A 16,771-nucleotide genomic window follows, 5' to 3' on the forward strand; every position below is an offset into this window, starting at 1 on the left:
ATTCAGGCACCAGTACTAGCACTTCCTGAGTTCTCTGAGCCATTCACCATTGAAACAGATGCCTCTGGAGTGGGCATAGGAGCAGTCATGATGCAGAAAGGAAAGCCACTAGCTTATTACAACTCCACTCTCTGCCCCAAAAATGCTGCACTCTCAACTTATGAAAAAGAAGCTTTAGCAATCATTGCTGCTCTCAAAAGGTGGAGACATTACTTTCTGGGGAATGATCTCATCATCAAAACTGATCACCAAAGCCTACAATTCATGACAGACCAGAAGATTTCCACAAGCATTCAGCACAAGCTCATGCTCAATCTGTTGGAATTCAATTTCACCCTGCAATGCAAGAAAGGCAAAGAGAACATTGTTGCTGATGCACTGTCTAGAAGAGATTCTCTCATGCCTATCTCTCTAGTTACACCTCAATGGATTTCTGCAGCTGAAAACTCTTATACCCAAGATAGCACATGTCAAACACCGTTGGAGAGACTCTTACTTTCACCAAACCATACTGAAAACCAAAACAGCTTACACTCAGGGATCATTAGGCACAAGGGAAAGATTTATGTGGGGAAGGATATGGAATTAAGAACAAAGTTACTAACAGCCCTCCATTCATCAGCTATTGGGGGTCACTCTGGCAGAAAAGCAACTTATCACAGAATTAAACATATATTTTACTGGCCAGGGCTGAAACAAGCAGTAGACAACTTTGTGGCAGCATGCCCAGTGTGCCAGAAAAACAAGGGAGAAAACTGCCCTTACCCAGGCTATCTGGATACTCTACCACTTCCTGATATGGTGTGGACACACTTGAGCATGGATTTTATTGAAGGGTTGCCTAAATCTAGGGGACATGATGTTATCTTAGTGGTAGTGGACAAACTTTCCAAATTTACTCACTTCATCCCTTTATCCCACCCATACACTGTTCAAATAGTTGCCCAAGCTTTCATTGATAATGTGATTAAACTACATGGTCCTCCTTTGGCCATTGTCTCTGACAGAGATAGAATCTTCACAAGTCAGTTGTGGCAGGACATCTTTAAGGGCATGGGCATAAGCCTCAGGTATAGTTCTGCTTACCACCCTGAATCTGATGGCCAAACAGAGCGAGTAAATCAATGTTTAGAGAACTATCTTCGCTGTCTCAGCTCTTTGCAACCCAAGCAATGGGCCAAACACCTGGCCATGGCAGAGTATTGGTATAATACATCATACCATAGCTCCCTCCAAAAAACACCGTTTGAGGCTGCTTATGGATATCCACCACCAAACATATGTGAGTACATTCCACCTGACAATATGACAGCTGATGCACAGTAGTTTTTCTCTGACAGAGAAGCACTTCTCCAGCACCTCAAGGACAACCTCACTGCTGCTCAAGCTCGAATGAAAAAGTATGCTGACAAGAAACGCACAGAAAGGATCCTGGAAGTTGGAGATATGGTGTACCTCAAAATGCAGCCCTATCGACTCAATGCCTTCGGCCTGCGTACCCACATCAAACTCCAGAGCAAGTACTACGGCCCTTTCCGCGTCATTGCCAAAGTGGGACACGTCGCTTACAAGCTCCTTCTGCCGGAGAGCACTAGTATCCACCCAGTCTTCCATGTCAGCCAGTTGAAGAAGCACGTGGGACCTAAGGCGATCCCTTGCTCCGACCTGCCCTTGGTGAGATCCGATGGGATGATCCTCACCGAGCCAGCACTGGTTCTGGAAACACGCCAAATTCCTCGCAACAACCTGCCGGTCGTCCAATGGCTTGTTCAGTGGGCAAACCTACCTCCGGATGAAGCGTCGTGGGAAGATGCAACATTCATGAAGAAGACGTTCCCAACATTTTTCAAAGATACTGTCAATCGCCGGTTCAATCGCTGACCTCCTTGAGGACAAGTTCGATCTTTCCCGGGGGCATTGTCAGTACTGAACCTGCAGACCAAGGTGGCGCCATCTTCAGTTAACGGACGGCCAGGATCGTCTACATCCAACGGCTCGCGCAACTCGCCGTCACTGTACCGTTTCACTTGCCGTTACTGTTTTAATTCCGTTGCCACTCGCCGTTGTTTGTCGCCAGCAGGCTATAAAGCCAGGGGCTCGCGTCTGTAATGGTTATGGATTGATTTGCTAAGAGCATCTCCAACAGCCGCGCAAAAAGGCGCGCGCGCGCTAAAAACGGCAGTTTACCGCGCGCGGGACAGAATTGTGCGCTGCAGCGGCGGCAGGAAAACCGCGCGCGGGGGAACCGCTAGCGCGCGCGTGCGAAAAGGCGGCAGCCCGCGCGCCATTTTTGCGGCGCCGCGTCCCGCGCGCCCATAAAAGGCAGCGCGCTGCCCTGCCTCTCGCGCCGCGTTCTCTCTCCCTCTACCTCTCGCGCCGCCGCCGCGTTCTCTCTCCCTCTGCCTCTCGCGCCGCGCTCTCTCTGCCTCTCGCGCCGCCGCCACCGCCAACGAGCCACCATGCCGCCGCGCCGCCGTTCTGCGTCGGGCTACCGTGGCGTTCGCCAGCGCCCCAACGGCGGGTTCTACGCCGAGATACGCTCCGGCGATCTCCGGCTGAGCCTCGGCACCTACGACACGGCGCACGAGGCCGCCCGCGCGTTCGACGCGGCGGCGTGGCGCCTAGGCAGGCCGCGCCTCCAGATGAATTTCCCGGACGTCCGCACGCTCCAGCAGGCGTTAGACCTGGCCCCGCCGCCTCGTCTAAACTCCGCACAAGACCGTGCGGAGCACACTACGCTGCAGCGCCGCCTCCTCGTCGCCCAGGAGGACGAGCGGGTCATGGCGGAGTGGCGCCGGCGTCACCTGGAAGACGTCGCCTACGAGCAGGAATACTGGGAACGGCGCCGCGAGGAGGACACGCGCCGGCGCCGCGAGGAGCGGTTGGACAGGCGTCGGAAGGCTTTGGTGTGTGCGCAGGCCGACCTCGTCAATGCAGGCGGGAGGTCCTTCTTCACTGAAGAAGATGAACGTTGGTTTGACATCTGGCTGTCAACCTCTGACGACACCGACGATGATGATGGTGCAGATGACTGGAGCGACTAGGATTAGTTTTTTTTCCGAACTATCTAGCACCGAACTATCTATCTATGTTTTCGAACTACCTATCTAGTTGCAATCTATGTAAAATAACTTTGTATCTTTTTTATTTTAATGTAATCTATTTATTAAAAAAATTTGTGCGGGCGCTGCATTTTTGAGCACTGCTGGAGCGGCGCGCGCTGTGCATTATAGCGCGGCTGTTGGAGCCCGCGCCTATCCCCGCGCTAAACCAGCCGAAGGGCGCGCTGCAAACGCCTTTTTTGGGCACGGCGCGTAGCGCGGCTGTTGAAGATGCTCTAAGAAGCTTATTACTATACAGTACATTTATATCAATATAAACCCTAGAGGGCTACTTTCCCCTTTCCTCTCTCTCGATCTGGCTCGAGTTCGTTGTGTTCTTGACGAATTCCTTAGCTAGGGTGTGACAGCTGTCTGATGATGGCGCCCTGTCGTGGGAGGAGAGAGAGCAGGACACATCGCTCCTCGTCCGCAAGATCGAGCTCCACCGCGACGAAGCCGCCAAGCTGCTCGCCTCGCACCCCGATCTGCTACGGTTCCTCGACGCGGCGACTTGCGTCGGCCTGCTCGACCCGGTCTCCAACATAGTCGTCAGCGCCATGCTTGCCGCCGCAGCAGATCCCGTCGACGGGGCCGTCGCCGACATGGACATGAATCGGCGCTCCTTTGATGGCCTCGTCGCCTTCCTCACATGCTTCTTCCCTCACCTCACCGACTGGGAGGCCGTCAGGTACCTCGTCCTCGCCGAAGCCGACCCCCTCGTTGCCGCGCGCATCGTCGTCGAGGACCGCCGCACCACGTGCTTCCGCCCAGGCTCCGCGGCCACCAACGGCGCGCTCAAGCTCGCTCTCAAGTGCGCAGTGGTGGCCGCCAAGCATCAATGTCCCTCCAAGATCGCAGGCGTTTGGCTGTCGTTGTGCTCCTCCATTGACACCCTCCAGAAGGCCGTCTCCTTGCTCTCAGCGATGCCGCCCAAGCCCAATTCCCCCGGCGATATCCTCGACACTCTGGCCAAGCAGACGCCATGTCTCCCTTGTCCTGCTCCTGATGGCATTGGCAGCAGTCTCATCAGGCCATGGGAGCTTGCCGCTAGTCGCAGGAAGCACACCGCCAAGGTGACCCACCAGTATTCCTGGTCACTGAGGCGAGTGCTCCTACATACGATCCATGGTTTCTACCTGCAGGCCCTTGCAAGGATGCCGGGCGGCGAGCTGCGGTCTCGTTACCACCGTAGCATGCTCAAGGCTGGCCATTGCTACGGCCCTTTGTTGGTATTTGATCTAAGGCCCAACGGGCTGTAGAGAAAAGAAAGAAAGAAAGAAAAAAAAAGCCAAAGGATAAACATGAAAGAAACGAGAAAGAGAGGGCCACGATCCAACGAACGTGCCCTCGTCACAACAGAAGCGCCCTGATCGGAGGCACCCTAACCAACGTGGTTTTGGTCCCCTGTCGCCAGCGCACATAAAAGGGTTGGGGGCAGCCGGCACCTGCGTGTGAGATCCTATTCGCGTACGGACTACTGCTGCCCCCTACATCCCTAAAACCCTAACCGATCTGGGGGAGCGCTGCACGACGGGAAGACCATCACCAAGCTCTGCCCCTGTTCCAGGGCAGTGCCGGTGGCGCCCGGAGGGACGCCGCTTCCCGCCACGATCCTCTACCCCGAGCCTGCATCACGCCTGCATCGAGCAGGCACGGGACATCGCATCGGCTACACCAATGGCCTCAACCATTGGTGGTAAGACCCAATCTCTCTCTCTCTCTCTTATATTGTTTAGGTGGTCTAATTACTAGGCATAAGATCCAGTCATATGAATCCTACGGGATTACATCTAACAATGGTATCTTGAGCCGTTAAGCCTAGATTAGATCCCTAAGATTGATCTGGTTCATGATTATTGGCGTTTTAATGCCACGGGACAGTGCTAATTATCTCAAAAATGGTTAAATCACGTCTGATTAATGTGTTTATGCCACACTTCCGCTTTAAGTTTTGCACTTTAGGCACTGTTTCCGAATCATGATTAAGAAAGTAGAAGGAGGGGAGTCAAATGTGTCAAAGAAATCAAGCTATTTCCCCATTTTCTGAAACCCTAGTTTTTTCCCCATTTTTGTTCATGTCAAAATTCGAAATCAGAGGCAAAAGAATTGGAATTTGGGGTAAAATGTTTTGGGTCTCACCAAAATGACGCCGCTCCGGTGCTTCCCCTTACGGATTCCACCATCGGTGATGCCGTCGTCTCTCCGGACGACGCGTGGAAAGAGCCGCGCCCATGGACGCGTGGGTTGGTAGGGCTGCCTCCGCCCCGCAAGCAGCACCCGTCGTCGTCTTCATGGTGCAAGAAAGCACCGGCAGCCGCCGGCGAACATGCGTCACCGGAGCCACGCTCGACGGAGGAGCACGCGGGACGAAATCCCTTGCAAGCTGCCCCGGCAAGCGCAGCTGCCGCGTCGCCTTCTCCGGCGTGATTGCCGCCGCCGCCGTGCGGGTACTCTTCGCCGGCGCCCCCCGTGGCCGCGGTTCGCCGTCGCCGTCGTGGACGAGCTCTGCTCGGGGAGTGAGGCGGACCGAGGAAATGGGGAACAGGGGCTCGACCCGCCGTCACGGCGCGAGATGCGCGAGGGAGGAAATGGATTTGGGGGCTAGGGTTTCCCCCTATCCCGGTTTTCCCTCTGCTGGGAGCGATCCGAGCCGCTGGCTCGATCGCACGGACCAGCCGAAGCGGCGCCCAGACTGGGCTTCGGCCGCCTAACGGGCCGGTTGCGCGCATGGGCTTCGGCCCGAGTTGTTTTAGGCCACAGACAAATAATTTTTTTTTTCTTTCTGTTTGTTTTTATTTTACGTTTTTTTTGCTGGGCTAGAAGTTATAATGGGCCACAATAAGATTCTGCGCATTTTCTGTTTTACTCAGTGCATTTTCTAAAGTTGTTCTAAAAATGTTTTTGCACTGTTATAAATAGAAAATTAACAGAAGAATAATGTTGACAAATTATGTTTAAGCTTTCTGAATAAAATGGAACCAACGAGAAATTTTATTTGGAAATTTTTTATGAAAATAATGTCTATGTCATTTATGGCATATTAATGTGATGTTTTTTTTTTGTAATACAACCAACGTTGTTTTACAATTCTGATTCATATATATTTTATTTTATGTTAATTCCTTATTATTTTCTGCCCAACGGTGATATATTTTGGAATTAAATTTTTGCATGAAAATTGATCAACCAACGTAGGTTAATTTTTCTGCAATTTAATTTAGTTATGATGTTCTTTCCCTTTACTTATGATATTTTGAAATTATGACAGCTTCCGGTCCTCGTGGTTTCGAAAACATCGAGCCACTAACAGGAAACAACTTCCAAACATGGAAGGACTCGTTGCTATTGCACTTAGGTTGGCATGAGGTTGACCTCGCGCTTAGAGAAAGTAAACCAGAGGAACCTCAAAAGGGTGCCACTGGGTATGCTGAGCTTAAGAAAGCCTATGACACTAAAGTTGAGCAGTGGGAGAGGTCGAATAGAATGACACTCCTAATTATGAACTTCTCCATCTCAACTGAGATTAAAGGGGCTATTCCCACTAAAGAAAATGCCGCTGAATATTTGAAATCGGTGGAAGAACAATTTAAGGGCTCAGAGAAAGTGTATGCTGACGAGCTTTTACACAAGCTGCTTGCAAAATATGATGGGCAAGGAAGTGTGAGGGAACACATATTAAGTATGAGCAATGCCGCGGCAAAGCTTAAAACCATGAAGTGTGACTTGAACGAAGAGCTTCTTGTGCTCCTTGTTTTTAGGTCACTACCCTCACAGTTCAATCCATTTAAGATAAATTACAACTCTCTTGAAACTAAATGGAAACTACCTGAGCTCATTGCACCATTGCACATTGTGTTCAGGAGGAAGAGAGAATGAAAAGTGAACAAAAGGATCAAGTTTTCCATGTTAACTCTGGAAAAAGGAAGCAGGAGAACAATGCTCCTGGCAATAATGTGCCCAACAAAAAGCAGTTTTTCAAAAAGACTCCTCCAAAACCTAAGCAATGCAATGAGGCAAGCTGTTCACGTCTCGCTCCTCCAGCGGCTGCTCCACTCAATCTCAAAAATGCCACTGGAGAAATGATTTGCAACTTTTGCAAAGAGCCTGGTCATGTCAAGGCAGACTGTCCTGGTTTCCTCAAGTGGCTGAATAAAAAAGGTAAAGATGAGATCATTCTCGTAGATGAATCTCTATATGTTGATTTTTCTGAATCTACATGGTGGATTGACTCAGGATCGACTGTGCATGTCGCTAATTCCTTGCAGGGATTCCATACAAGCCATACCCTAAGAAGGGGTTCAAGAAGACTTAATGTCGCAAATGGAAAGGAGGCTGAAGTTGAAGCTGTGGGCTCCCTCACCTTGAAGTTGCACACTGGTTTCCTACTTCAGCTCCAGGACGTACTTTATGTACCTACATTAAGTAGGAATTTGATTTCAGTTTCATGTTTAGATGATTATGGTTTTCATTGTTCTTTCGGGAAGAAACAATGTTTCTTAAAATATTGTAATAAGGATGTTGGTCTCGCCGTTCGACGAGGCAAACTTTATATGTTGAATCTTTTCGAATATCCTATATGTGTGAATCTCTGTGAGCTGAATATGAATGTATGCAATCATGAAAAAAATGGGAGAAGTACCAATCCTTCTTCGAAATTGTGGCACCGTCGCTTAGGCCACATTTCGAGGGGGAGAATGGAACGATTGATTAAAGTAGAAATACTTCCTCCACTAGATTTCTTTGACGCAGGCAATTGCATTGACTGCATTAAGGAAAAGTATGTAAAAACAATTAAGAAATGAGCAGTAAGAGCCACAAGGGTCCTTGAACTTATTCATACTGATATATGTGGACCTTTTAACGTAAAATCTGTGGATGGTTTTGATTCTTTCATTACCTTTACGGATGATTTCTCTCGCTATGGCTATATTTACCCCATACGTGATCGGTCCGAAGCTTTGGACAAATTTAAGATTTATAAAGCAGAGGTTGAAAACCAACTCGATCTAAAGATCAAGGTAGTACGATCTGATCGCGGGGGAGAATATTATGGCAGGCATGCTCCTTATGGGCAAATTCCAGGACCGTTTGCTAAACATCTTGCTGAAAATGGAATTATTGCCCCAATATTCAATGCCTGGTGAACCTCAGCAAAATGGTGTAGCTGAGCGTCGCAACCGCACCTTGATGGATATGGTACGAAGCATGCTTAGTCATGCAAGCTTACCAGTAAACCTTTGGATGGAGGCATTGAAAACAGCTGCACACATCCTGAATCTTGCTCCAACTAAGTCAGCACCGAGCACACCTTATGAGATGTGGACGGGAAAGAAACCGAGCATGAATTACTTGCGTGTGTGGGGCTGCCCAGCTGAAGCTAAAGTATTCAATCCACAAATTAAGAAGTTGGACCCAAAGACAATTAGTTGTTTTTTCATTGGGTACCCTCATAGAGGAAAAGGATACCGTTTTTATTGCCCAGGTCACACCACCAAGTTTGTGGAAACCAGGCAAGCGGTATTTTTTGAGGATAATGAAGTCACTGAGGTTAGGGCAATTGATCTTGAGGAGAAGCGGGTGTACGTCCCATCCCCGACTATCCGAGAGAGCTTTATCCCTATGACTATCACGCACGAGACACCGGCTGGTGATCCCGAACCTGAAGTGGATTCTCAATCTGACGAGGAGCCTCAGCACAATGAAGATCCTCCTCAGGACGAGGACTCCCAACCATATGATGATCCTCAACCTAATGTTGATCCTCTACCTTCTCGGGCAAGAAGAAACACGCATACTAATGAGCCCGTGAGAAGATCGCAACGAGATAAGAAAAAGGCCATCCCAAATGATTATGTCACTTTCATGTGTGAGGATGAAAATGACATCGGGAAGGCACAAGATCCGACCTCATATAAAGAAGCCACTAAAAGTGAAGACGCGTCCAAATGGATGGTTGCCATGGAAGATGAATTGAAATCTATGAGCTCGAATGATGTTTGGGACTTAACAGAAGTTCCCGATGAAGCCAAAAGGGTAGGCTGCAAATGGGTCTACAAAACCAAATATGACTCCAAAGGGAACGTTGAAAGGTTCAAAGCGAGACTTGTAGCAAAGGGTTTTACACAAAGAGAAGGGATCGACTATAACGAAACCTTCTCACCTGTCTCGGCAAAGGACTCCTTCAGAATAGTCATGGCACTTGTAGCTCATTATGATTTAGAGCTGCATCAAATGGATGTCAAGACGACATTTCTGAATGGTGACTTGAAAGAAGAAGTCTACATGACTCAACCTGAAGGTTTTGTCATGGAAGGAAAAGAACATATGGCATGTCGTTTAAAGAAATCCATATATGGCTTGAAGCAGGCTTCAAGACAGTGGTACCTAAAGTTCGACAAGGTTATTAGAACTTTTGGTTTTAAAGAAAATGAAGTGGACAACTGCATATACGTTAAGTTCAAAGGCAGTAGGTTCACAATTTTAGTCCTATATGTGGATGACATTCTGTTGGCTTGCAGTGATAAAGATATGCTGCAAGAGACCAAGAGATTTTTGTCCTCGAATTTTGACATGAAGGATCTCGGTGAAGCCTCGTATGTCCTTGGCATTGAGATTCATCGAGATAGGTCCAACGGAACAATAGGACTATCACAGAAGGCATACCTTGAGAAAGTACTAAAGAAATACAATATGCATAAGTGCTCTTCTACACTTGCCCCCATAGTCAAGGGTGATAAGTTTGGGACATTCCAATGTCCAAGGAACCAAAATGAAGCTGATCAGATGAAGTCGGTTCCCTATGCTTTGGCTGTCGGAAGCATCATGTATGCTCAAGTGTGTACACGCCCTCACTTAGCTTTTGTAACCGGGATGCTTGGCAGATTTCAATCTAATCCAGGACCGGACCACTGGAAGGCCGCAAAGAAAGTCTTGCGTTATATGCAAGGCACTAAAGATTTCATGCTTACATATAAGAAGTCCGATAACCTGGAAGTTATTGGTTACTCAGACTCTGATCTTTCCGGGTGTGTGGATAGCAAGAAATCCACGTCAGGTTATATATTCACACTCGCCGGTGGAGCCATATCGTGGAAAAGCTCCAAGCAAACGATAGTTGCCTCATCTACGATGCAGGCAGAGTTTATAGCATGTTTTGAGGCCACTAGGCAGGCTGTATGGCTAAAGAATTTTCTTCCCGGACTTAAGGTGGTTGACAACATTTCCAAACCACTCACATTGTACTGCGATAATGAACCCGCAGTTTTCTATGCCAATAACAACAAGTCAAGTGTTGCTGCCAGGCACATTGACCTAAAGTATCATGTTGTTCAACATAGAATCCAGGATCAAACCATTAATGTTAAGCATATCAGTACGACACGTATGCTTGCGGATCCGCTCACTAAAGGCTTACCACCCAATAGATTTCGTGAGCATGTAGCCGGCATGGGATTATTGAAAGCCTCTTGATTCTGGAATAATGGGACCACTAATATAACCACTCCCCATTAAGTAATATGTATTCCGTTTCGAGATAGGATGAGTGCTATGAGTATGGCGGTTCAAAGGCATGGCATTTTGTCGTTGTAACACCTTACTCTGGTACATCATTCCTATGGAGAATGGACAAATGTTAATGAGCCTAACGATCAAGGGGGAGAATGTTGGTATTTGATCTAAGGCCCAACGGGCTGTAGAGAAAAGAAAGAAAGAAAGAAAAAAAAGGCCAAAGGATAAACATGAAAGAAACGAGAAAGAGAGGGCCACGATCCAACGAACGTGCCCTCGTCACAACAGAAGCGCCCTGATCGGGGGCACCCTAACCAACGTGGTTTTGGTCCCCTGTCGTCAGCGCACATAAAAGGGTTGGGGGCAGCCGGCACCTGCGTGTGAGATCCTATTCGCGTACGGACTACTGCTGCCCCCTACATCCCTAAAACCCTAACCGATCTGGGGGAGCGCTGCACGACGGGAAGACCATCACCAAGCTCTGCCCCTGTTCCAGGGCAGTGCCGGTGGCGCCCGGAGGGACGCCGCTTCCCGCCACGATCCTCTACCCCGAGCCTGCATCACGCCTGCATCGAGCAGGCACGGGACATCGCATCGGCTACACCAATGGCCTCAACCATTGGTGGTAAGAACCAATCTCTCTCTCTCTTATATTGTTTAGGTGGTCTAATTACTAGGCATAAGATCCAGTCATATGAATCCTACGGGATTACATCTAACACCCTTTCCATCCTGTCACCAACATCATCGTCAACACCATCTGGTACGAAGTCACATTCCCACCACTGAGTCAACTGGACGAGCTCGACATTCTCGGTACCTTGAACCTGATGCGGATCGAGTCACAATCCTTTTACGGACTTGTCTCTTTCCTCTGCACCCATGACAAAGACCTCAACGCCGATCAGGCCATAAGGATCCTGCTCGACACGGATCTCAACTTGGCCGCGACAAAGCACTGCGGCAGTGTTCAGGAAGAACAAGAAGAAGCCTTCAGGGCTGCTGCAACTGCGGCATGGCACCCCAGTCCTGATGCCCAAGCAGCATTCCTCAGTTCTTGCAAGACGCTTGCAGTCCTCTCACTGCTGTCAGATAATGGGGGCCAACAACAGCTCTCATCTCAATGTGTCCAGCAGCTTGCCATGCTATTGTCATCTGCTTTCCGTTCCACTGGCATGTTAGCCCAGTAGAAGCAACCAGTTGCCATTTACGAACGACGGTTCCATCTTACCATGTCGGAGGGACGCGTACAGCGATGGGCTCATAGAAGAATCTCCAGAAAGGTCAAGGCTGCACTAAGCATATATGAGGTGCAGAATTCATTAAGTTAGTTTATCCCTCATATACCTCTATATATATTTGTTTGTGTCCAAATTCCATCAACCAAAATCTTACTTGGATCAAAATAGCTGGTGGAACTTGCTACTGACCCCCTTTGATTAATAATTTACCCCGCGGACACCTAAACACTTTTTAATAGAAATTCCATCAGTTAGAAGGCGTGCTCGATCAAAACATGAGGTGGCACTTGTTGCTACCGACCTCCATCGATGATCATTAGACTGACTGAATGTGCTGCTGCAGTTCTTGTGATAAGCCTTGAATGTTCATTTATGTATTCCTTTTGATTATCCCGCTGAACCGTGGCCACCCACAGCACCATGTAAACAGAGTTTGGACAAGACCAAGAAGATTTTTGTTTGAGTGCATGATTTGGGCTAACACTTGGATCAAGGGGTTGGGTGGCAGTAGAAGAATTGTTGGTGGGAGATGTAGAGTAGTTCGCAAATATGTTGTGCTATAAGGGCCAATTTGCTATGAGAGGAAGTTGTTTTAAAAGATGAGCAATTAGTTTTGTCTTACATCTATGCCACATTTCCTGATTTGCTCGGTTTTTTTTGCCATCTTATAGGGACAAGCCTGTTATCAGCTTCATGTGGTCTGAGGTGTGAATAAATATGTGTCTGGCCCTGACAAGAGTCTACATTCCATCATGAAGCAAAATACTCCTGTTGAAGATGACTACTACCATCACACACATGCCAACTTTCTGGTGACCCGGAATGTTGGCTCTGTAGGTTCAGTTCGAGTACTCTTCTTTGCTGAGCTTAGCAACAAGAACGATGGCGACCAGGATAGCCAGCTTCTATGCTGCCCTGTGGAGTTTCCACTACCAGGGGCTGGTATGCATATATATGCTCCCGTTCTTTCATTTAAGATTCTTTTTTCATCTGATAAATAAGGATCTTCATTAATTATTCTGATGCTCATACCACACACGGCTATATCCATATATACATGATAAACTGTATCCATATATACATGATAAACTCTCAGTCCTTGGAAACGGTACAGTTTACATACAGCTAACACACAGCTCACCAGAATATCTAACTTCTGAAGTCAAGATAGAAAGGATATGTTTATATATTTTGTAGTTTAAATACCGATGTTGCCTTTTTTGTTGTTGTAAATTAAGCGCATGTAAATCAATGCTATGATTACTAATTGTGGTCTGCATAAGTGTGACAGAACCAGTGCGATGCCTTTTCTGCGAGCAAGAAGGGATCAGGATTGTGCACCCGGCTAGTGGGGAGGGATTCCATGGGCACGAGGTGGAGTTTGGGAAGATGGTTCGCGGGGAAGATTTATTCGAAAATGTCGACTATCCGGAGGAGTACGACAATGATCGCATACTAACTTATAGCGAATATGTTACGGACACTGTGGCCGATGGACTCGATGAGGACTGCATGTACCTTGGTAGCGATGACTTCACCATCAAGGAATCCGACGGTCATGAGTCAGATTTTTATGGAGAGGAGTAGTATATATAGTGACGGTGAGGGGTGTCGTATTCACTTCATGATTATCCTCGTTTAAGTAATAGCTAGTTTGTTTATTCACGGTGTGCTCCTTACTTTTATACTGGGCAGGTGTTCTGAAAGGAGGTGATAAAACCAAACTTCAGGAAACGGTCAATCAAGGAGTCTTGCATGTTGCTGATGCCTGACGCTGTGCTGTAGTTTTTCTGCTCCTTTGAACGCTGTGGTCCTTTGGTTCTAGTTCTCTCTACTGCTTTGAACTCTAATGTTGTGGTTGCAGGTGGTAGCAGGTTTTCGCCCCTTAGAGTGCTGCGATGCCGATCACTCAGAGCGTGTTTTCCCCCAACTTGCCGCCTCTCTTTTCCAGTTTGTTGCTCTTGTAAGAACTAAATATACAGGTTGAGCGATTAATGGAAAGGGGTTAGCACGGATGAAAAAAAAACAAGCTTGTTTCATAGGATCAGCAAGTTGGCTAGTCCTACATATATGTAGGTTGCGCGATTAATGGAAAGGGGTTAGCCCGGTTGAGAACAAAAAAACAGGCTTGTTTCATCGGATCAGCAAGTCTGTTGGCTAGTCCTACAGATGTATAGGTTGACATCAAAAGAATTTTGCTAAGTCACACTAAGTGGTTTTGATGAAAAGTCACGTGATTGCCAACTGAAAGCAAATTTGCCAACTCCTGAAGAAGGATGAAAGAAAATCGTTTTGCGCCCATTAAAGACCTGTTTGCTAAAACATTGTCTCCCTAGAATGAAAAATATCTTTCTATGGGTGGAAAGGAGATTATTGTTAAATCATGCACGTCGATCATCATGTCCATGTTGGACCAACGGGACATCGAAAATACTTAAGATTTTTAGATCCGTATTGGCCCGACAGGTTTCAGATGTTTTTAGTCCCACCTCGCCGCCTTACGAGCTGACCGACCAGCTTAAATAGCCAGACCATCCAACTGCAATAAGCTTCGGTCTTCACGGTCTATCTTCTTCACAAATGAAACATTGCTGTTTGCACGGCTCTTTTCCATTCACAAAGTATGTTTACACTGCTTTTTTTTTTAATCATAAAATATAAATCTCTTTCATTGTAGTAGGGGCATCAACGTACATGCATGAGATGAACTTGACACAACGAGAATTGATCCATCTATGCAATTAACACATAATATTGTACCTATCCAACGGCATGGGCCGAGCGGGTCTGGCTACCGCGGTGAGGTGGGCTTAACATATGCTCTTTGAGTGGCTGCAGGTGGGACCACTATAAAATGGAGCGGAGTGACCGGTCGCGTCTGGGTGCCCGCATATCGTCACTACATTTGGTCCCAATTTAAGGGATGCCGGTCAGTCCGGACGTATAGGGACCAAATGAGGAGTCCGACCGAGTCATCTTTTTTTGACCGGACACTGATCGGACGAGCGCTTCAGACGTTGAGGAAGGAAGCGAGGGAGGGGGGGGGGTCCGACTGTAGATGCTCTAAGAGCATCTATATATCATCTACAACCGAACTTAGCAAATATGACCCCCTAAACGTTTGTGGACGCGCCCGGTTAGTGACCGGGCGTGTTTCCTATTTGTCTGTCCGCGCAGTCACATTTCTATTTTTTTTCCTCATATGTCCGGTCCCTTGCATATGATTGATGGAGAGGAAGAAAGAGAAAGAAAAAAAATGAATACAAACAAAGAAAAGGTGGTCCGGTATGGGGTCGTGTCCTACGTGGAGGATTGATCGGACGCGTCCGCGAGCCCTCATATCGTCTCTATATTTGTCCTCAATATGAGAGTTCGCGGACAATTCAAACGTATATGGATGATATGAGGGTCCGTTTGGATCGCCTTTTTCTTTCTTTTTCATGTCCGATCATTGACCGGCGCATCTAAAAATATATGAAAGGTAGTTAGGCGTCCGGTTGTAGATGCTTCAAGAAAACAAGAAGAAGATGGACAATGGCAGTTCATCCATAGGAAACAACCAAGGCAAGAAAAACAGCAAGAGCAAGAAACGTGTGCTGACCGCGGGTGGCTAAGAGTGTGTTTGTGTTTGTTTGTGTGTGAGATTTTTCTTGTTTGCTTAAGTTTCTTGCATAATTAGGTAGAAAAGCAAATTAAAGCATGTTAAATGGACATAGTCGGGGGATGTCGTGTTCTGATGGTGCGTGTGCGGCGGGCAATACGCGATGGCGAGTCTCCTTCGCCCCCGATATCGGCACGCGGCGGCTGTGGTTCGCCGACGGCGAGATGCTCCTTCGACAAGAGGCTCTTAGGTTAGTTATATGGGATGAGAAAGGGGAGACCATTGATGCTCGCTGCCTTCGTGAAGGGGAAACCCTAGATATTGGCGAGATGGTAGCGTTCCCTTGCCATTTTGCGAGGATTTGCGACCGGCTGCCGGCGGTAGGGGTGGCTCCGGTGAGGGCAGCCGAGGAGGTAGCTGCGGCTGAGGCGAATGAGGTGTTGGGTGGGGGTGGTGACGCTCTACGAGGGATTGGGGCGGGTCCCACCACCACTCGCACGCCAATGGCGGATGGTCGGCACGTGGGGGGAATCCGAGCGCTCGTTCTGGTCATGGTGGTGGTATAAAAGCCCACAACGCCCCGAGGCTTGACCAAGAAGAGTCACTCTCCCACTTCTGGTCGGCGGAACCCAGAAACACTAGATCGAGATTCTCAGACTCCTTTGGTTGGTGGAGAGGGAAGGTTGGGGGTGACCAGAGATCCTACGCTGTTGTGGCCGCGTCTCCCCCTGAGATGGGTCCCATGAGTATGCTCCTTCGTTCTGTCCACAAGCTTTCTGTGAAAGATGTGGTAAAATGGGTCATCTAGCTTCTGTGTGCTGCGAGTTCTTACCGTGGGATTGTGTTGCTTCTATGTGTGCCTTTCAATCTAGGGGTCAGGGGTTTTACTTTATTCATGATTCATGCTCGGCTAATCAGATGAAGGAGATGTCTAATAACATTGTAGTCACTATTGTAGAAGGTGAGACTTCCACTAGGCAGATGGAACTTGATTTGAATGATTACTTGGCCACAGGTTGGCGCTGTTCGGCTCATGCTGTTGGTCCTGGAGTCTTTGTGGTGAGGTTTCCTAATCCCCGGGCTGTGGCACAAATATGTTATGTGGGTAGAATCATTCTTAAAACTAGTGGTGATGTTATAAATGTGACAAAATGGTCGTCAGCTGTTGGTTCAAAAGGGGTGATGGAAGTTGCGTGGGTTAAAATCAGTAATGTGCCTCTTGATAAAAGAAGTGAAAGAAATATGGCCTATGTTGCTTGCTTGGTGGGTGTCCCCTTGGAGATTGATAATGCTACCTTACATCGCCCAGCTTCTGCTAG

The 16,771-nt window shown here is 47.9% G+C and overlaps 1 long non-coding RNA gene across 1 annotated transcript; it reads left to right on the top strand.

Annotated features, from left to right (window-relative positions):
• The first annotated feature begins 12,528 nt into the window (after nucleotides 1–12,528).
• On the top strand, nucleotides 12,529–13,861 carry LOC123397761. Its single transcript, XR_006610023.1, has 3 exons — nucleotides 12,529–12,793; nucleotides 13,143–13,452; nucleotides 13,547–13,861. It is a non-coding gene; the product is annotated as an uncharacterized LOC123397761 (long non-coding RNA).
• The last annotated feature ends 2,910 nt before the right edge of the window (nucleotides 13,862–16,771 follow it).

Source organism: Hordeum vulgare, chromosome 5H (assembly GCF_904849725.1).
Source record: "Hordeum vulgare subsp. vulgare chromosome 5H, MorexV3_pseudomolecules_assembly, whole genome shotgun sequence".
Lineage (NCBI taxonomy): Eukaryota > Viridiplantae > Streptophyta > Magnoliopsida > Poales > Poaceae > Hordeum > Hordeum vulgare.